This window comes from Balaenoptera borealis (genome assembly GCF_965194805.1).
Source record: "Balaenoptera borealis genome assembly, chromosome: 12".
NCBI classification, from domain to species: Eukaryota; Metazoa; Chordata; class Mammalia; order Artiodactyla; family Balaenopteridae; genus Balaenoptera; species Balaenoptera borealis.
In genome coordinates this window covers 17,771,385-17,785,614 of record NC_138869.1, presented here as the reverse complement: position 1 = coordinate 17,785,614, position 14,230 = coordinate 17,771,385, and the positions used below count along the sequence as shown (strand labels likewise).

General features: G+C 37.3%; 1 protein-coding gene across 5 annotated transcripts in view; it reads left to right on the top strand.

Annotated features, from left to right (window-relative positions):
• Positions 1-14,230, top strand: part of CNTN4 (contactin 4) — a 950,427-nt gene that overhangs the window by 240,267 nt on the left and 695,930 nt on the right. For all 5 annotated transcript variants that reach the window (XM_082345360.1, XM_082345363.1, XM_082345356.1 and 2 more), the window contains one exon: positions 831-886. The gene's annotated coding sequence lies outside the window, so the exon portion shown is untranslated. The remainder of the gene's footprint in view (positions 1-830; positions 887-14,230) is intronic.

Below are 14,230 nucleotides of genomic sequence, written 5' to 3'. Positions count from 1 at the left end.
GGGATAGAGTGGTGAACTGACTTGTCAGTACTCACACGGCAAGTCACACAGCTAGTTTGATTTGGTTTGTTCATTTACTTTGTTTCTCTTGTTTGTTTATTAGTTTTTTATATCCTATATATAAAGTATGAGAGAAGTAATACAGTATTTGTCTTCCTCCCTCTAAGTTATTTCACTTAGCATAGTACCCTCCAAGTCCATCCATGTTATTGCAGGTGGCAAGATTTCACCTTTTGTAATGGCTGAGTAGTATTTCATTGTATATGAATCTTTTTTTATCCATTTATCTATTCATGGGCACTTAAGTTGTTTGCATATCTTGGCTATTTAAAATAATGCTGCAACGAACATAGGGGCACATGTGTCTTTTTAAGTTGGTTACCAGATGGGAAGGGGGACATGGGGAGGGCAAAATGGTTAAAGGGTGACAGATGGAAAATAAACTTTTGTTGGTGAGCACACTTTTTTGGTAGGGTATACAAAAGTAGAAATATAATGTACATATGAAACATATAATGTTAATAATTAAGGTTACTTCAATAAAAATAAATTTAAAAATTTTAAAAATACATGAGGTAAAAAAAACAAAAAACAAAAAACCAGAAAGTGCACACAGCTAGTGAGACACAAAGCAAAGAAAAAAACCCAACCTCCTAATCTAGGCTCCTAATCTAGGCGATTCTACCAAGCTGGAAATCCACACCAACTGTATTTAATTTTTATTTCCTTCTAGTTTAAGTTTAGAATGGGAATAATTAAGCATCAGCTATGTATAAGAATATTGATACTTGAAAAATGTATTTGTATATTTTTTGTTTTTTTTATTCTAGGAATTGTTGACATATAGTAACTCCACAGCATGTGGCCCCAGGAACTGCCCTAAATGGTAAGCTTCCCACAGGGAAGATGTTTTCTTACATTCATTTCACCTTTGATTAGCATCCTTAGTTACTATGGAAACATTGAGATCCTTTCCTTAGAGAGTGGTACCATGAGATCATTTTTGATGTTTTTCTTAGGGTTGAAGTTAATGAAGGTAGTGAAGTCATATAAATTTAAGCCTTGAAAATAGGAAGTTGAGACCTTTCTGGGACCTTTCTGGAGAAGATACTTGAGGCAGATTTTTGGTGGTTCAGATTAATTTGATAATTCAAAAACTTCAGAATTTGGCATCATGGAGAGAGTCCTGGGAATAAAATGAAGGTTGTTGCATTTTTGCCCATGGTTTACAGATAAGACGTTTTCAGTCAAATCTTCAAAATACTAAGTTAACTAGATCCTAAAATTGAAGTCTTTTAGGGGTAAAACATGACTGTTGTAACTTACTGTCTATAGTGCACGCAGTTTTTTCCTTTATAAAACATACAGGTCTTAAAAAAAAAACTGTTACTGTTTTAGTTTCCTAAGACTCCTGTAACAAAGTACCATGAACTGGGTGACTTAAAACAATGGAAATATATTTTCTCATGTTGAGTAGGGTAGAAGTCTGAAATCAAAGGGTAGGCTGGGCTGTGGTTTCTCTGAGAGCTCTATAGGAGAAATCCTTCCTTGCTTCTTCCATCTTCTGGAAGTTGCCGACAATTTTTGGTGTTCCCTGGCTTGTAGTTGTATCACTCAAATAAATCTCTGTCTTCACATGGCCTCCTCCCCTGTGTGTGTCTGTGTCCAAATTTCCCTCTTCTTGTAAGGACACCAGTCCTTATATCAAGGCCCACCCTAGTCCAATATGACCTCATCTTAACTTGATTACGTCTGCGAAGACCCTTTTTCCAAATAAGGTCACATTCACTGTTATGGGGATTAGGATTTCAGCATATCTTTTTGGGGGACATAGTTTATCCATAATAATACCTGGCCCTTAAAAGAAACAAGAGTGATCGTGAAGTTAACTATGGTTAACTAGACATAAATGGAGAAAAATACTAACCTGGAGGGTAATGGTAGAGGAAGATCTCATTGCATTGCTTTACACAAAATAAAATGCTCACTTACTTTAAAAGATGCAATAATTATCTCCTGATGGCCCAACTGATCTCCCAAACAGTATAATCAAAATATTCAGTCATTCAGCATAAGGATTGATGACAATGGGTAAATATCAGTGCATGCTTTTGACTCTCAGGGAATTTTCTTAACACCCTCTATTGAAAAAATATGTAGAAGAAATTTTATTTCACTTGATTTCTCAGATGATTTTCATAAGTGAAGTTTGAGTAAGGTATCCTTTACCAATTAGCTATTAATCCATAAAAAATCACCCCAAAATTCAGTGGCTAAAAACAGTAACCATTTATTATTTCTCACGAGTCTGTCAGGTCAGCTGCTTAGGTCTTCTGATACGAAACAGATTCCCCCAGTCTTGCTGGGTGCATTTGTGTGTCCGGGATCAGTTTGTAGGTTAGTTGGGGGAGCCTTGCTCCCTATGGTCGCCAATCCTCCAGTAGGAGCCCGGCTTCTTCTCATGGTCCTGGCTTTATTCCAAGATATTCTGAGTGTTCTCAAACTTGCTGTGAACTTCTATCTTTACCTCCTCAGACTTGTTGAGCTATAATCCATCCCACACAAGACAGTAGGATTGATCTTCTTAAATCACGTTCTAAAGCTAATCCAACTACCAAAACCACCTGTAAATCTACCACTGTTCCCTGTTTTTCTTGGATCATTTCCAGCCATTTAACATGGTTTCAAAAGATTCTACATTATTAGGCTCTTGCTTACCTCTCTACCTTGCTTTCTTTCCCCCACCCCACTTTCCAAAATAGGTTCTACCAGCCTGAATTTCTTTAAATTGTTAAAATGTGCCGTCTTTTCTCTTGCTTGTGCTCATTCTGTCCCTTCTTCCAGGAATAGTCGATTCTCCTCCTCCTGCTTCCTTCTCCTATCTTTGTGTGATCAACTCACTTCTTCCAGGAAGCCTTCTATGTTTTCCTTTGCCTGAATTAGGCGTCCCTCTGCTGCCAACGTTGATGTGAACAACATGATAATCACAGTGTACTGTAATTACTTGCCTGATTATCTTACTCTCCCACCTTAGACTCTGAAGCCAGTGATTACATCTTCTTGTACATTATGGTATTCCTAGAACCTAGCAGTACATGCACAAAGAATGTCCTTAGGAATTATTAGTGGAAAGAATGAAGGATTCTTTTCTGGACATCATTTCTGCTCCAATTCTTCTGTCTTTAAAGGTTTAAGTTGTTGGACATTTTTGGAATTAATATTGAAAGACAGAGGTCACCTTCACTCAAATTTTCCTGATCCTCCTTTGGCCCTGTCTTAAGGAGGGCTCTGACACCCTCCGGTGCCCTGGCTTTTTGTTTTCTGTAAAAGTAGTAGCCTGTGGAACAGAACAGCCGCAAAACAGGGTTATTTTGGTTCACGCGTTTGCTCTTTTTTTCTTTTAATTTGAAAAAGAAAAAGTTTAATTTGTTGCTAACACTTGAAAATTACATTTCACATGAAATGATGATTTATAGATTCTCTTAGAAGGAATCAGATTATCTTTCTACCCTGAGCCTGCATTCCCAGATGCCAGGGGGCTTACCTGAGCAGCAGGTGCCTTCCTCTACCTTCAGTTCATCGTGCCCCATCATTTACTACCTATATGGCCCTGGCAGGCACTTGAGTTCAATGTCCTCAGCTACACAGACACCTGAATTGATGGTATGTGGTAGCTTAACTTGGCTTCTAAGAGTTTGTCTCTCATGAACCAAAGATGATAGGTTCGGTGGCTGGATGAGCCATTTAGTTGTTGCTGACATATATGTATCAACTACGTGAAAGTAATTTTGGCTTCGTGTTCAGAGGTCTGTGCTTAATTTCCTTCTCAAATGCTTGAACAGATAAACTAATCTATCCAAGACTCTTTTTTCCCATCTGTAAAATGGAGAAATAGAGACTATGATGCTGTGTATGGACTTGCATCATGTAAAGTTGCTTTGTAAAAACCACAAAATTCCACCTAACCTATACACACAGAGAAAAAGGAAGAAGATTGTTAGTTCTTTTTTTCTGGATTGGTACAAGTAATTTTCATCTTTTGTTAGGTGATATTAATTAAAATAGGTAAGGAAAATTAAGTATCCATACATACTACAACGTGGATGAACCTTGAAAATGTTATGCTAGGTAAATAAGCCAGATACGACAGGCTACGTATTGTATGATTCCATTTATATGAAATGTCCAGAATAGGAAAAACGATAGAGACAGAAAGCATTTTAGTGGTTTCCAGGAACTAAGGGCAGAGAATAATGTGAAGTGGCTGCTGCTGGGCCCACGGGGTCCTTTTTGGGGTGATGAATATGATCTGGAATCAGATAGTGCTGGTGGTTACGCGATCTTGAGAATATACTACAAAACACTGAACTGTGCAGTGAATGGTGAATTTTATGGTACATGAATTATATCTCAATAAAGTAATAGGATATGAAATTCATGTGTTAGGATGACAAAATTTCTGTTTCAGATATGGCAACTAGGGAGTGTAACAAAATAAGCAGGTTCCTTGGGTTGTCACTCAAATCAATATACACTGTCTTCCTAAAAGTCCTGCTGTGTCCTCCAAAGCCAAAGACCACGTCAGATTTCTAATTGTAAGAATTCATCATTTAATACAATGGTTATGAATGATGGGGTCAGACAGAGATGGGTTCATTTTTAAAATTTATCAATTAAAACTTCTCTAAGCCACACATTCCTCAAATGATAAAGTAAAGCTACTAATAGCCATTTTGTTGGGTTATTGTAAGAGTTAGGAAGAACAAATGTCAAGTTTTTACCATGGTGCCAGTTACAAAACAGCTCCTTTATAATTTATATCTATATACACACATATATATAGATATTTAAATATATATATATATTTGAATTGAAGTATAGTTGATTTATAATATTATGTAATTGATGCACTTTAATTAGTGTTATTTGGTTGTAAGTATTAGGCTATAGATTTTTGGCGACTCAACTAGATTTATGGCGACTCAACTGTTCCAAAATTGGCTTTTTTTTGGGGGGGGGGTTGGTGGGCATCTGGGCCAGAAAGCAAAGAACAGCTAGAATATCTGCTAGTGCTTAATGAATTTAATCAGCCCCGCAGGGACTTTTGATATAGCAGGGAAATATTTCACAGAGAAACATGATTTTTATGCTTCCTGTGTTCCTCTTGGTAGTCGACAGATCCTTCCCTGGCAGAGGTAACATTACCTGTGCTGAGAGAGGAGCATTAACATACCATGAAGGTGATGTTAGAACTAAGAGAACACACCCCTGTGGCCTTATATTAAAATCCGTCTGTGCATGTGCTTCTGAATGCAAGTCAGGCTGTTGCCAATAAGAAAATAAACTGCTGCCTGAAAATGTATGATTCAATTGTCCATCATTTTTATTATTTATGATTTTTTCCCTTTAGAACATGGTAGAGATGCTTTTACCTTTGGCTTTGTCTTTGGAAATTGAAATTAAAATCATACTGTGGGAATATAGAAGATAATTGAGTTATTCAGTCAAGTATACTATAAATTGTAACATTAAGCAGAATTGTTTAATCTTCATTATGAAAAAAATGACTGTATGAATTGCTCCATTTGATCCAGTGGCTGCTTTATGCTTTTCCTTATGGATAATGGAAAGGATTATGCTATGGTGAGTGGCCAGAATAGCCTGAGACTGCATCATTTGTTCTCGGAGCAAGTATGTACACCAGCATCTTCCTTAGGACCTGGCAATATGGTGACAAATAAAATATACACGTAGCCTCGAATTCTGGGTTTGATACCTAATAGGCGTGGCAGGTAATAAACAAGTAAAAAAGTACTAATTGTGTTAGGTGCTATGAGGAAAGGAAGAGGATGCAACAATAAAGAAGCACAGCTGATAGCTCTTCATCAAGACTAGCTTGTTATGTGACCCTGGGTAGGCTGCTTCTCACCAAAGGGCGTCAGACTTCTTTTCACATAATGATTTGACCCTTTGATATTAGGGGATGATCCTCTTTCTGTTCAGAATAATGCTTTTTGACATCATATTTATTTCATATCATATTAAGATTACTATTCCTCCCTTACTTCAGTTAATTTTTGCCAGGGGTTCCTTTTCTACTTTGTTTTCAGTCCTTATATGTCATTTTAGGTGTGTCTCCTTTTAGTAGCATATAGCTGTATTTTTTCCATCTAATATTTTTTTCTCATTTATCAAGGGAGTTGAAAAGTTCCCACTTATTTTGAATCTTGAACGATTTTTGCATTCTTCCTACCATCTTATTTTGTGTCGGCATATTTTGTGTGAGGTTTTTTTTTTGTTTCTGCATATTTCTTCTTTACTGTATTCTAATGGACTAACTGATCTTTCTTTTATTCTACTATTCCTTCCCATTATTTCAGATTTCTTACTCTATTTCTGTTTGTAGGAGGCTCCCTTAATTTTAAGCTTAGCAATGCCAAATTTAACAGTGCTCTCAAATAAAACCTAAAATTCTCTAACTCTAATTGTACCACTCAAAGTTCCAAGTTTTTGTTGTACACATAGTATTTTAGTTCAACTTGATTTTTCTCGCAGTTAGGGATTCTAATTGTTATATTTAATATAGTTAAGGCTTCATTTACATAGATTTCCCTATATATTTACCTATTTATTGTTCATCATTATTTCCAGCATCCTGCTCTTTTGTGTTCAAGTTCCTTTTACTTAACACACCCACGAAATATTTCTTTTAGCAAGTTCTCTTAGTGGTAAATTCTCTCTTTGTTTATCTTTAAATGTCATTCTTTTACCATTATTTTTGAGTAATATTAAACTAGGTTGGGAATTCCTAGTTGCCAAATTTTTCCCCTCAGTACTTTGAAAATATTGTTCTATTGTTTTCTACTCTTTATCTACTGCAGATTTTGAAGTCTTCTGTTAGTCAAATTGATGATCTTTTATATGTGATCTCTTTCTTTCTGTTTTCTTTTAAGATTTTCTCTGTTTGGAGTTCTGAAGTTTCATAGTGATTTGTCCAATTATGCATTTATTTTTAGTTGTTCTCATGTGATGCCTTACTTTCAATCTGAGGACATGTTCTTTTTTTCAGTTTTGGAAAATTCTCATTCATCATTTATTTGAATATTGACACTCTTAACATTTTGTTTTCTATTGTCCTTTTCTACATATCTAAGTAGACATATTTTGGACCATTTATTTCTCCTATCTGTAATGCCTAGCTATCCTTTTAAATGTTCTATTTCTTTACAACTCCATTTGGCTTTTTGAGAAAATTCCTCAGATTCCTCCTCCAAGTTTTAAATCCTTTCTTCATCATTGTCTACTCTGTTATTTAACATTTTATATCAGTCAAAATAGCAAGTTGATGCTGCACTAGCAAACAACTCCCAAGTCCTATGGGCTAAAGCAACAGAAGTTTATTTCTCCCTCAGGTTACACACCCAGTGCAAGTTAACATGGGGGCTCTGCTCATTATATTTACTCAGGGACCCATGTTGATGGAGTCATTGTCAGGAAATGATCCCCTAAGTGCTGAGGCAACATTCAGAGAACCTGTGGGATCATGAGCTAAGCCTGAAAGCTTTTTCCCAGGATGGACACATGTCACTTTTGTTTACATTTCATTGGCAAAAGAAGTCACGAGGCCATGGATGACTCCAAAGAGGGCAAAGAAATACAATATTAACATTTGCTTGGAAATAAAGGACAATACTTGTGAAAAGCACTTAATTGCAATACCAAATGTCTGTTGGCTTTTAAATTTTCAATTATTTTTTTTCCTTGAACTTCTATTTGGTTTATTTCGTTTATCTTCTGTGTGTCTTTTATAATGTTCTGCTGTTTTATTATGGGTTCAATTTCCTTTTCATCACTTTCCAAACTATTATTTTCTATTCATATTCATGGTCTTTTATTATTCCTAGTGCTTACATTGCATATATCTTTTTACTGTGCTAGCGGATTCATTTTTGTGATAGCTTTTTCTTTCTCTCATATATTTCGTCATTTTGTATTGTGAACTCACGTTAGGTATGTTTTTTTTTCTGTGGGAATGCTGTGGACCCTGTACTGTGAAAACTTACCCCTAAACTAGTTTTGCTTTTGCTTTTGCTTTTACCAAGGTCCTGGGATGTAAAGTGTCCCAGACCAGTGTTAATTTCCTACACCTCATGAGTAGTATACATTTAGATCATATACTTAAGCTTGGCAAAGGCTTGGAGTTTCATTTTCTTCCAGGGGGCACATTGAACCTGGTGCAGACAGGAAAATTCCAGACTGTGTCTTGAGGTGGCTTGAGATCACATAAATGGCTCTCAGCAGTGACTTTGTCTCCAAAGAGCGTCCCATCTGGTACCTGCCTCTCGGGCAGATGCTTCAAGATTAGTAAGTGGGTTCCTTTCACCTACCGCCCAAGCACTTTTCACTGCAGTGGTTTTGTGCTGGTTTTCGTGTTGAGTGATTCTGTACATGAACCTTTTATAAAGCATGTTTTCTGTTCCCTGCAGCTTTTTAGTTTTCCTGAGCATATGACCCTTTGGTTTTAAAATGCAGACGTTTTGGGGGCTCATCTCTGTTGTGCAGGATCTAGCCATTGGGGTGTTTGATGTGGAGTTCAAATCCCTCACTCTCCAAGGAAAATAACCCCACCTTTGTAATCCCTCCTGTCTGTGAATTGCTGTGGCTGGCATGTGAGTTTTTCCTTGGTGAGCCCATATGGCTTCCTCTTCTACCTGTCTCAGTGCTGTCCTTTTACCTTTTGTTGTGGAGACGCTCTTCATCTAGTTTTCAGGTCTCTTTCTGAGGGAATTATTCCATTTGTAGCTGGCAATTCCTTGTGTCTGTGGAAGAAGGTTAGTTTAGGATCTTCCTGTGCCACCATCTTGAACTCTCTAAACGGTAAAGTACTTTGCCTGTAATAAGTTAATGGAAACTCCTCTCCCACTCCCTTTCCCAATAGCTGGAAATGGAGTAAACAATAGAAAATGGAAACCCTGAGTCTTGTATTGAATTTTCTTTGACACAGGATTAGCAGTCAAGAAGCACTAAGTGAAACAAGGTAAAAAACATACAGGCAACTACTGATGGGAGTTTTAGAAGGCAGGGAAGAAGTGGTTCCCCTGGTGTTAAGTGCTCATATTATATATTAACCAGGGATAAGCCCCGTCCTTGCTATAATCTGAATCAGATCAGAACTGAACATTCAAAGCAATTTGCTGAATACAAAAGAAATCTTTGTGTTGTCTGCTGAGTATACAGCCCTTTTGCTTAGAAATATCCAAGTGCCACAGCGCAGGCTGAAAGGATGTCCGGGTGTCTCCTTGTACCACAAACTGATAGGAGCAGGAGATTTTTCTCTTTGAGGATTTTGATGAGGACACAGAGATGAGACCTGAGCAAGGGAGCCAGTGGGTCATGCTAATCTTGGGCTATTTAAACTGACTATGACTACATACTAACACAGAAAGAAGAATGTGAAAAGAGAAAAGAAAACAACATGGCAGAGAGAGAGAGAGAGCTGAGTGACCGCATGGTCCCAGAAATAGAGAAAGGGTAGCACCTTTACACCTGCCCTGTTGGTTGTGATTTTAGTCTAGCTGTACTTTGTAGCAGTAGGTTTTCAGAGGTTCCTTGTATTCTTCCAGTAAACTTTTTGCTTGGCCTGCTTTAAGGGGTTCTCTCTTTCTTAAAACTGAGATTTCTTGGCCTGGGCATTGACCACATGTGCCCTATGACAGCAAATTGATACTGTTTATTTTTAAAAACCAAGACTCCTTGAAATCAACATCATAGTTTTAAGTCATTGACTGAATGACTGGGAGATATTAGGCAAAACTTCTCTAATTCTTTTTATTTCTGTATTCCTACCATTACACATAAATAAAATTCCATTATGATGTCCAGACTCACAGGTTAGAAGTTGGGACAAATGCTAAAGCTACTTGAGAAACGGGCAAACTGTGCATAATTCAAGGATGTTACTAAGCAGATGCTAGTTTGAGGGCATTAAGATCAGTGCTGGCACCTTTAAATAGCTAATACAGCTTTCTTCCGAGGCGGCTCAACTACTGACACAGTGCGGTTTATCCACTGGGAGGCTGTGACTCACTTATTCTCCCAATTCCCCTATGTAATCGGACACAATGTATCCCCAAGACACTTCCTGCTGCTAATGCTTCCATTTCTATCTTGGAGCCTTTTGATTTGTATTTTCCCCAAATGGCTTATGTCTGCTTGTCAAGTGGGGTTCTCACCTCACTTGGAACTCCTGGCTCTTTGATACGGAAGAGCAGGCTGGCAAGAGGAGCTGGCATGCCACAGAAACCGTGCAAGCAATCAACAGCTTCTTTACAGCCAAGTGTGATTTGTCTGCAGCGCTGGGCATAAGCGGCTCAGCACAGCTGTCTCCTCCTATGGTAGATTCTCATACACAAAGTTCCGGTTAGTATTTTACCACCGTGTGGAAGGTAAGAGTTTGGGTGCAACAAGCTGCTCTGACATCACCCTGGTGGCTGCATTTCTTCAATCCTATGTGCATGACCCCTTAATTGGCACTTGAAGTTCAAGAACATTCAGTTCCTGTTACCTGCAGACCTATGAACAGTGGTTATGAATCTTGGTCCTGGAATCAAGAAGGATCTGAGTTTGAATCCCAATTCTGCCCCAGATTTACTGTAAGATATTGTGAAACTTATATAACCTCTCCAAACTTAAAAAAATGAAGAAAATGTTAGAACCTACTTTTGGGTTAGATTTTTAAATTTTGAAGATGAACATGTGTTCATAAAGATTAGGCAAGTGCCTGGCACGTCATATGTGCTCAAAATCAATTAGCCGTTATCATCATCATCAAGTGAGGACTGCTATGGTTTAAAGCATGTCTCCTGTGTTTTCCCATTTCTGTTGAGCACAACTAAATGTCATTCAGTTCTTTAGGGGAAGTAAGATCATCCTCCTTGAGGGTGGAAAAAAAAAACTTTGGGGAAAGTAAATTCTCACCATTGACACGAGGAAGACTCGCCATCATTGTGGACGAAGCACAACTCTGAACTTCAGGACTGCTGTTTGGTGTGAGTGTGAATCTGGACAAGTCATTAACAATTTTGAGCCTAAGTTTTCTCAACTGTAAAATGAAAGTTCTGGCCTGGATGTTACCTGGGACTCTTTTTTACTTACTGTGTTCTAGGAGTTTCCTCTTCCTAGTTTGAACGTTAAATGATCTCACATTCACGGTAGGAGTGATGCTATACAGTTCTCCAACTATGCAATAAACAGAACTTGAGCTTCAACAGTCAATATGTTTCAGGTAAACTCAATATAGGGACTTTTAAAAGTAAAGAATTACTAAGACATAGAACCATTACATTGCACCGAAACAATTTTTATTTCATGCTTTGTGGGGAGGGGGGCTGTGTTAATCAGGATTAGTTAGGCTCTACTATAATAATCAAGAATATTAATTGCTTAATATAGTAAAGTTTTATATCTCTCTCTCACGAAGTCTGGTGCCTGTTGCCTGCTTTGCTTCTCATTTTCCTTTGTTGCATTGGCTTTGCTTAAATTTTCCTTGGATAGTGAGACATCTAGATTAGTTCCTGATTAAATTCAATTTATAGGCATCAATTAAATATTGACTGAGAACTATTCATTTCTAGCTATTTCCTGAGCAAAAAGTTAATAAAGAGACATTAAGAGGGATTTAGACCCTTAGTGAATAATGGCTTTAGATGTCCCTTGAAGACAGGACCACCCCTAGAATCCTACATCCTACTCTGTTTTATCTTTTATGTAGCCATACTTATTACGTCTTTATCTTATGCTTGTACACAGCTCTCTACAGCAACTGCCTGTCTCTTTTTTTCAAAATTATTAGTGTTAGGACAAATTTGTCCTTGTATACTTTTGATGCTCCTTCTATTTCACTGCCATCAACCACTTGGTGGAGGTTTTTATTTTCCTGCTATTTTTCTTCCTGTGGAGTACAGATGAGGTTAAGAGGATTATTCAGCAGCTGTGTCCAACCACCTGCTCTCCAAATCCTTGGTTTTCAAGCTCTTAAGAATACTGCTGGGGATACCTTAGGTTCTGTCATTACCAACGCGGTTAATCCTGCACGTCCCTAAGATTTGGCATCCACCTACCTTGAAGGCAGCTGTAATTACGGCTCTCCTTTAAAAAGCTTCATTCTTCCAGCAAGGATCCAGTTAGCTTTCATTTTATCTCTAATCTCTTATTTCAAAGGTGGATTAAAAGGTAAAATAACCACAACCACGTCTATAGGGCACATTCAGTCGTTGACCTTTGAGACAAGTGCCTTTCTCACTTCAAAATAGATCTCAGTGGGGACAGTAGATTGCTCTGACTGTTCCATGCCCTGCCCTCAGCGGACTCACCAGAGATATGTTAACATCCTCCTGTTGTATGGTATTTCATCCTTTTCAGATAAAGTTGGCTGTTGTTTCCTTTCATTTTCCCTGCACTGATCCCCAAGTTTAAGCTTCTCATATTACTCTGGCTTGTTTCTGGTTGTTTGTTTCAATGTACTCAGTTCAGAATATTGGTCCATCAGCACTCTGAGATCTTATTCCACTTTGTATTTGAATATCTCCACTGGGGTAACATTATCCAAGTCATGTGCTTGCAAAATCAGAGCTATGCTAATAGTTTGCATATAGTCCATCGGTCTCCTGAAGCCTGGATTTTTAATAAATTTTCTGTACAGTCTTTAGACAGATATATCTTTATTTTTTCCTTAAAATATATGTGCTTAAGACAGAACTGACAGCAAATCATTAGCTTTTGGGTAATATCTGTTAGGATATCTTCGACTTCTATGTTCAAATCCTGGGAGTGGTTTGGACATGACTTTTAAAGAGGATACTCTAAAGGGAATTACACTATGTTTTGGGTGGTCTATGAAGTTTACATTCTTTCATTACACATGTAGTTAGAAGGGTGATTCTGCCCTGAATATACTAAATTCAAGACTTGGTTTTGAAATTTTGACAAGCTACCATATGTCTTATTTTAAACATGTCAAGCTAAAAATGTACCCTAATTCTTTTTTTTCCATATGATGAAATAATAAGGCATGCTACTTCAGAAGGCCTCTTGAAAAAGTGTCTTATGACAATCAACAAACACTTTATATTCATATTACCTCTTGAGACCCTTATAATAGCAACTGTAATTTCATTCAATCCATAGGTTTAAAAAGTCATGATGGTTCTTCACATACTTATAAAATATCACAAACCAAGTGGGCTTAAGATGTAATTTTTTCAATAATGTATGTTAAAAAAATTCTATTAGAAATAATTGAATAATTAAATGTTAGAATATTGGGAATGAAGTAGGGTCTTTCCAAAAAACTTGCCAGTTCTAAAGTTGCTTATTGTAGAGAAGAGGATCCATTTACTTGAGGCACTGAGTCCCAACTTCTAACTTTATAGATTGGGAAACTTAAGCCCAACAATATTTAATGATTTCTCTAACATCACACAATTGGTTAATAACAAAGTGGAAAAAAGACAGGAGACCTGTTATTCAGTCTGGTTCTTCTTCCCATTAATTCATAGAGAGATATGTCATAGAGTTGTGAGATCATTGTGGATAATATAGTTAGAGCATCATTTCTAACAGATTAGAAAGTTGATGCTACAGACTTCCAGTTTTGAAAACATCATGGATTTGGCTACTGTAGACCAATGCCCACCTAAAAACACAAAGAAATAATGAATAAAATCATGTGCATGGATCATATGTAAAAGGGACCCACCTACTAATCTTGAAGCATCTGCCAGGGAAGAAGGAACCAGATGCAATACTCTTTGGGGACACAGTCACTGCTGGGAGCCATTTACGTGATCTCGAATTACCTTGTTAATACCAGTGCTGGTGGGTTCCATTTTGGAATGGCATTTTGGAAAAGATAAACAAAATTGACAAACCTTTATCTAGACGAACCAACAGTAATGAGAAAATTAGAGATGAAAGGAGAAGTTAAAACTGTTACTACAGAAATACAAAGACTCACAAGAGACTACTATGAATAATTATACCCCAACAAATTGGACAACCTAGAAGAACTGAATTAATTCCTTGAAACGTACAGTCTTCCAAGACTGAATCATGAAGAAATAGAAAATCTGAGTAGACTGATTACTAGTAAGGAGATTGAAACAGTAATAGAAGTCTCCCAAAAACAAAAGCCCAGGGCCAGACGGCTTTATTGGCAAATTCTACAAAACAT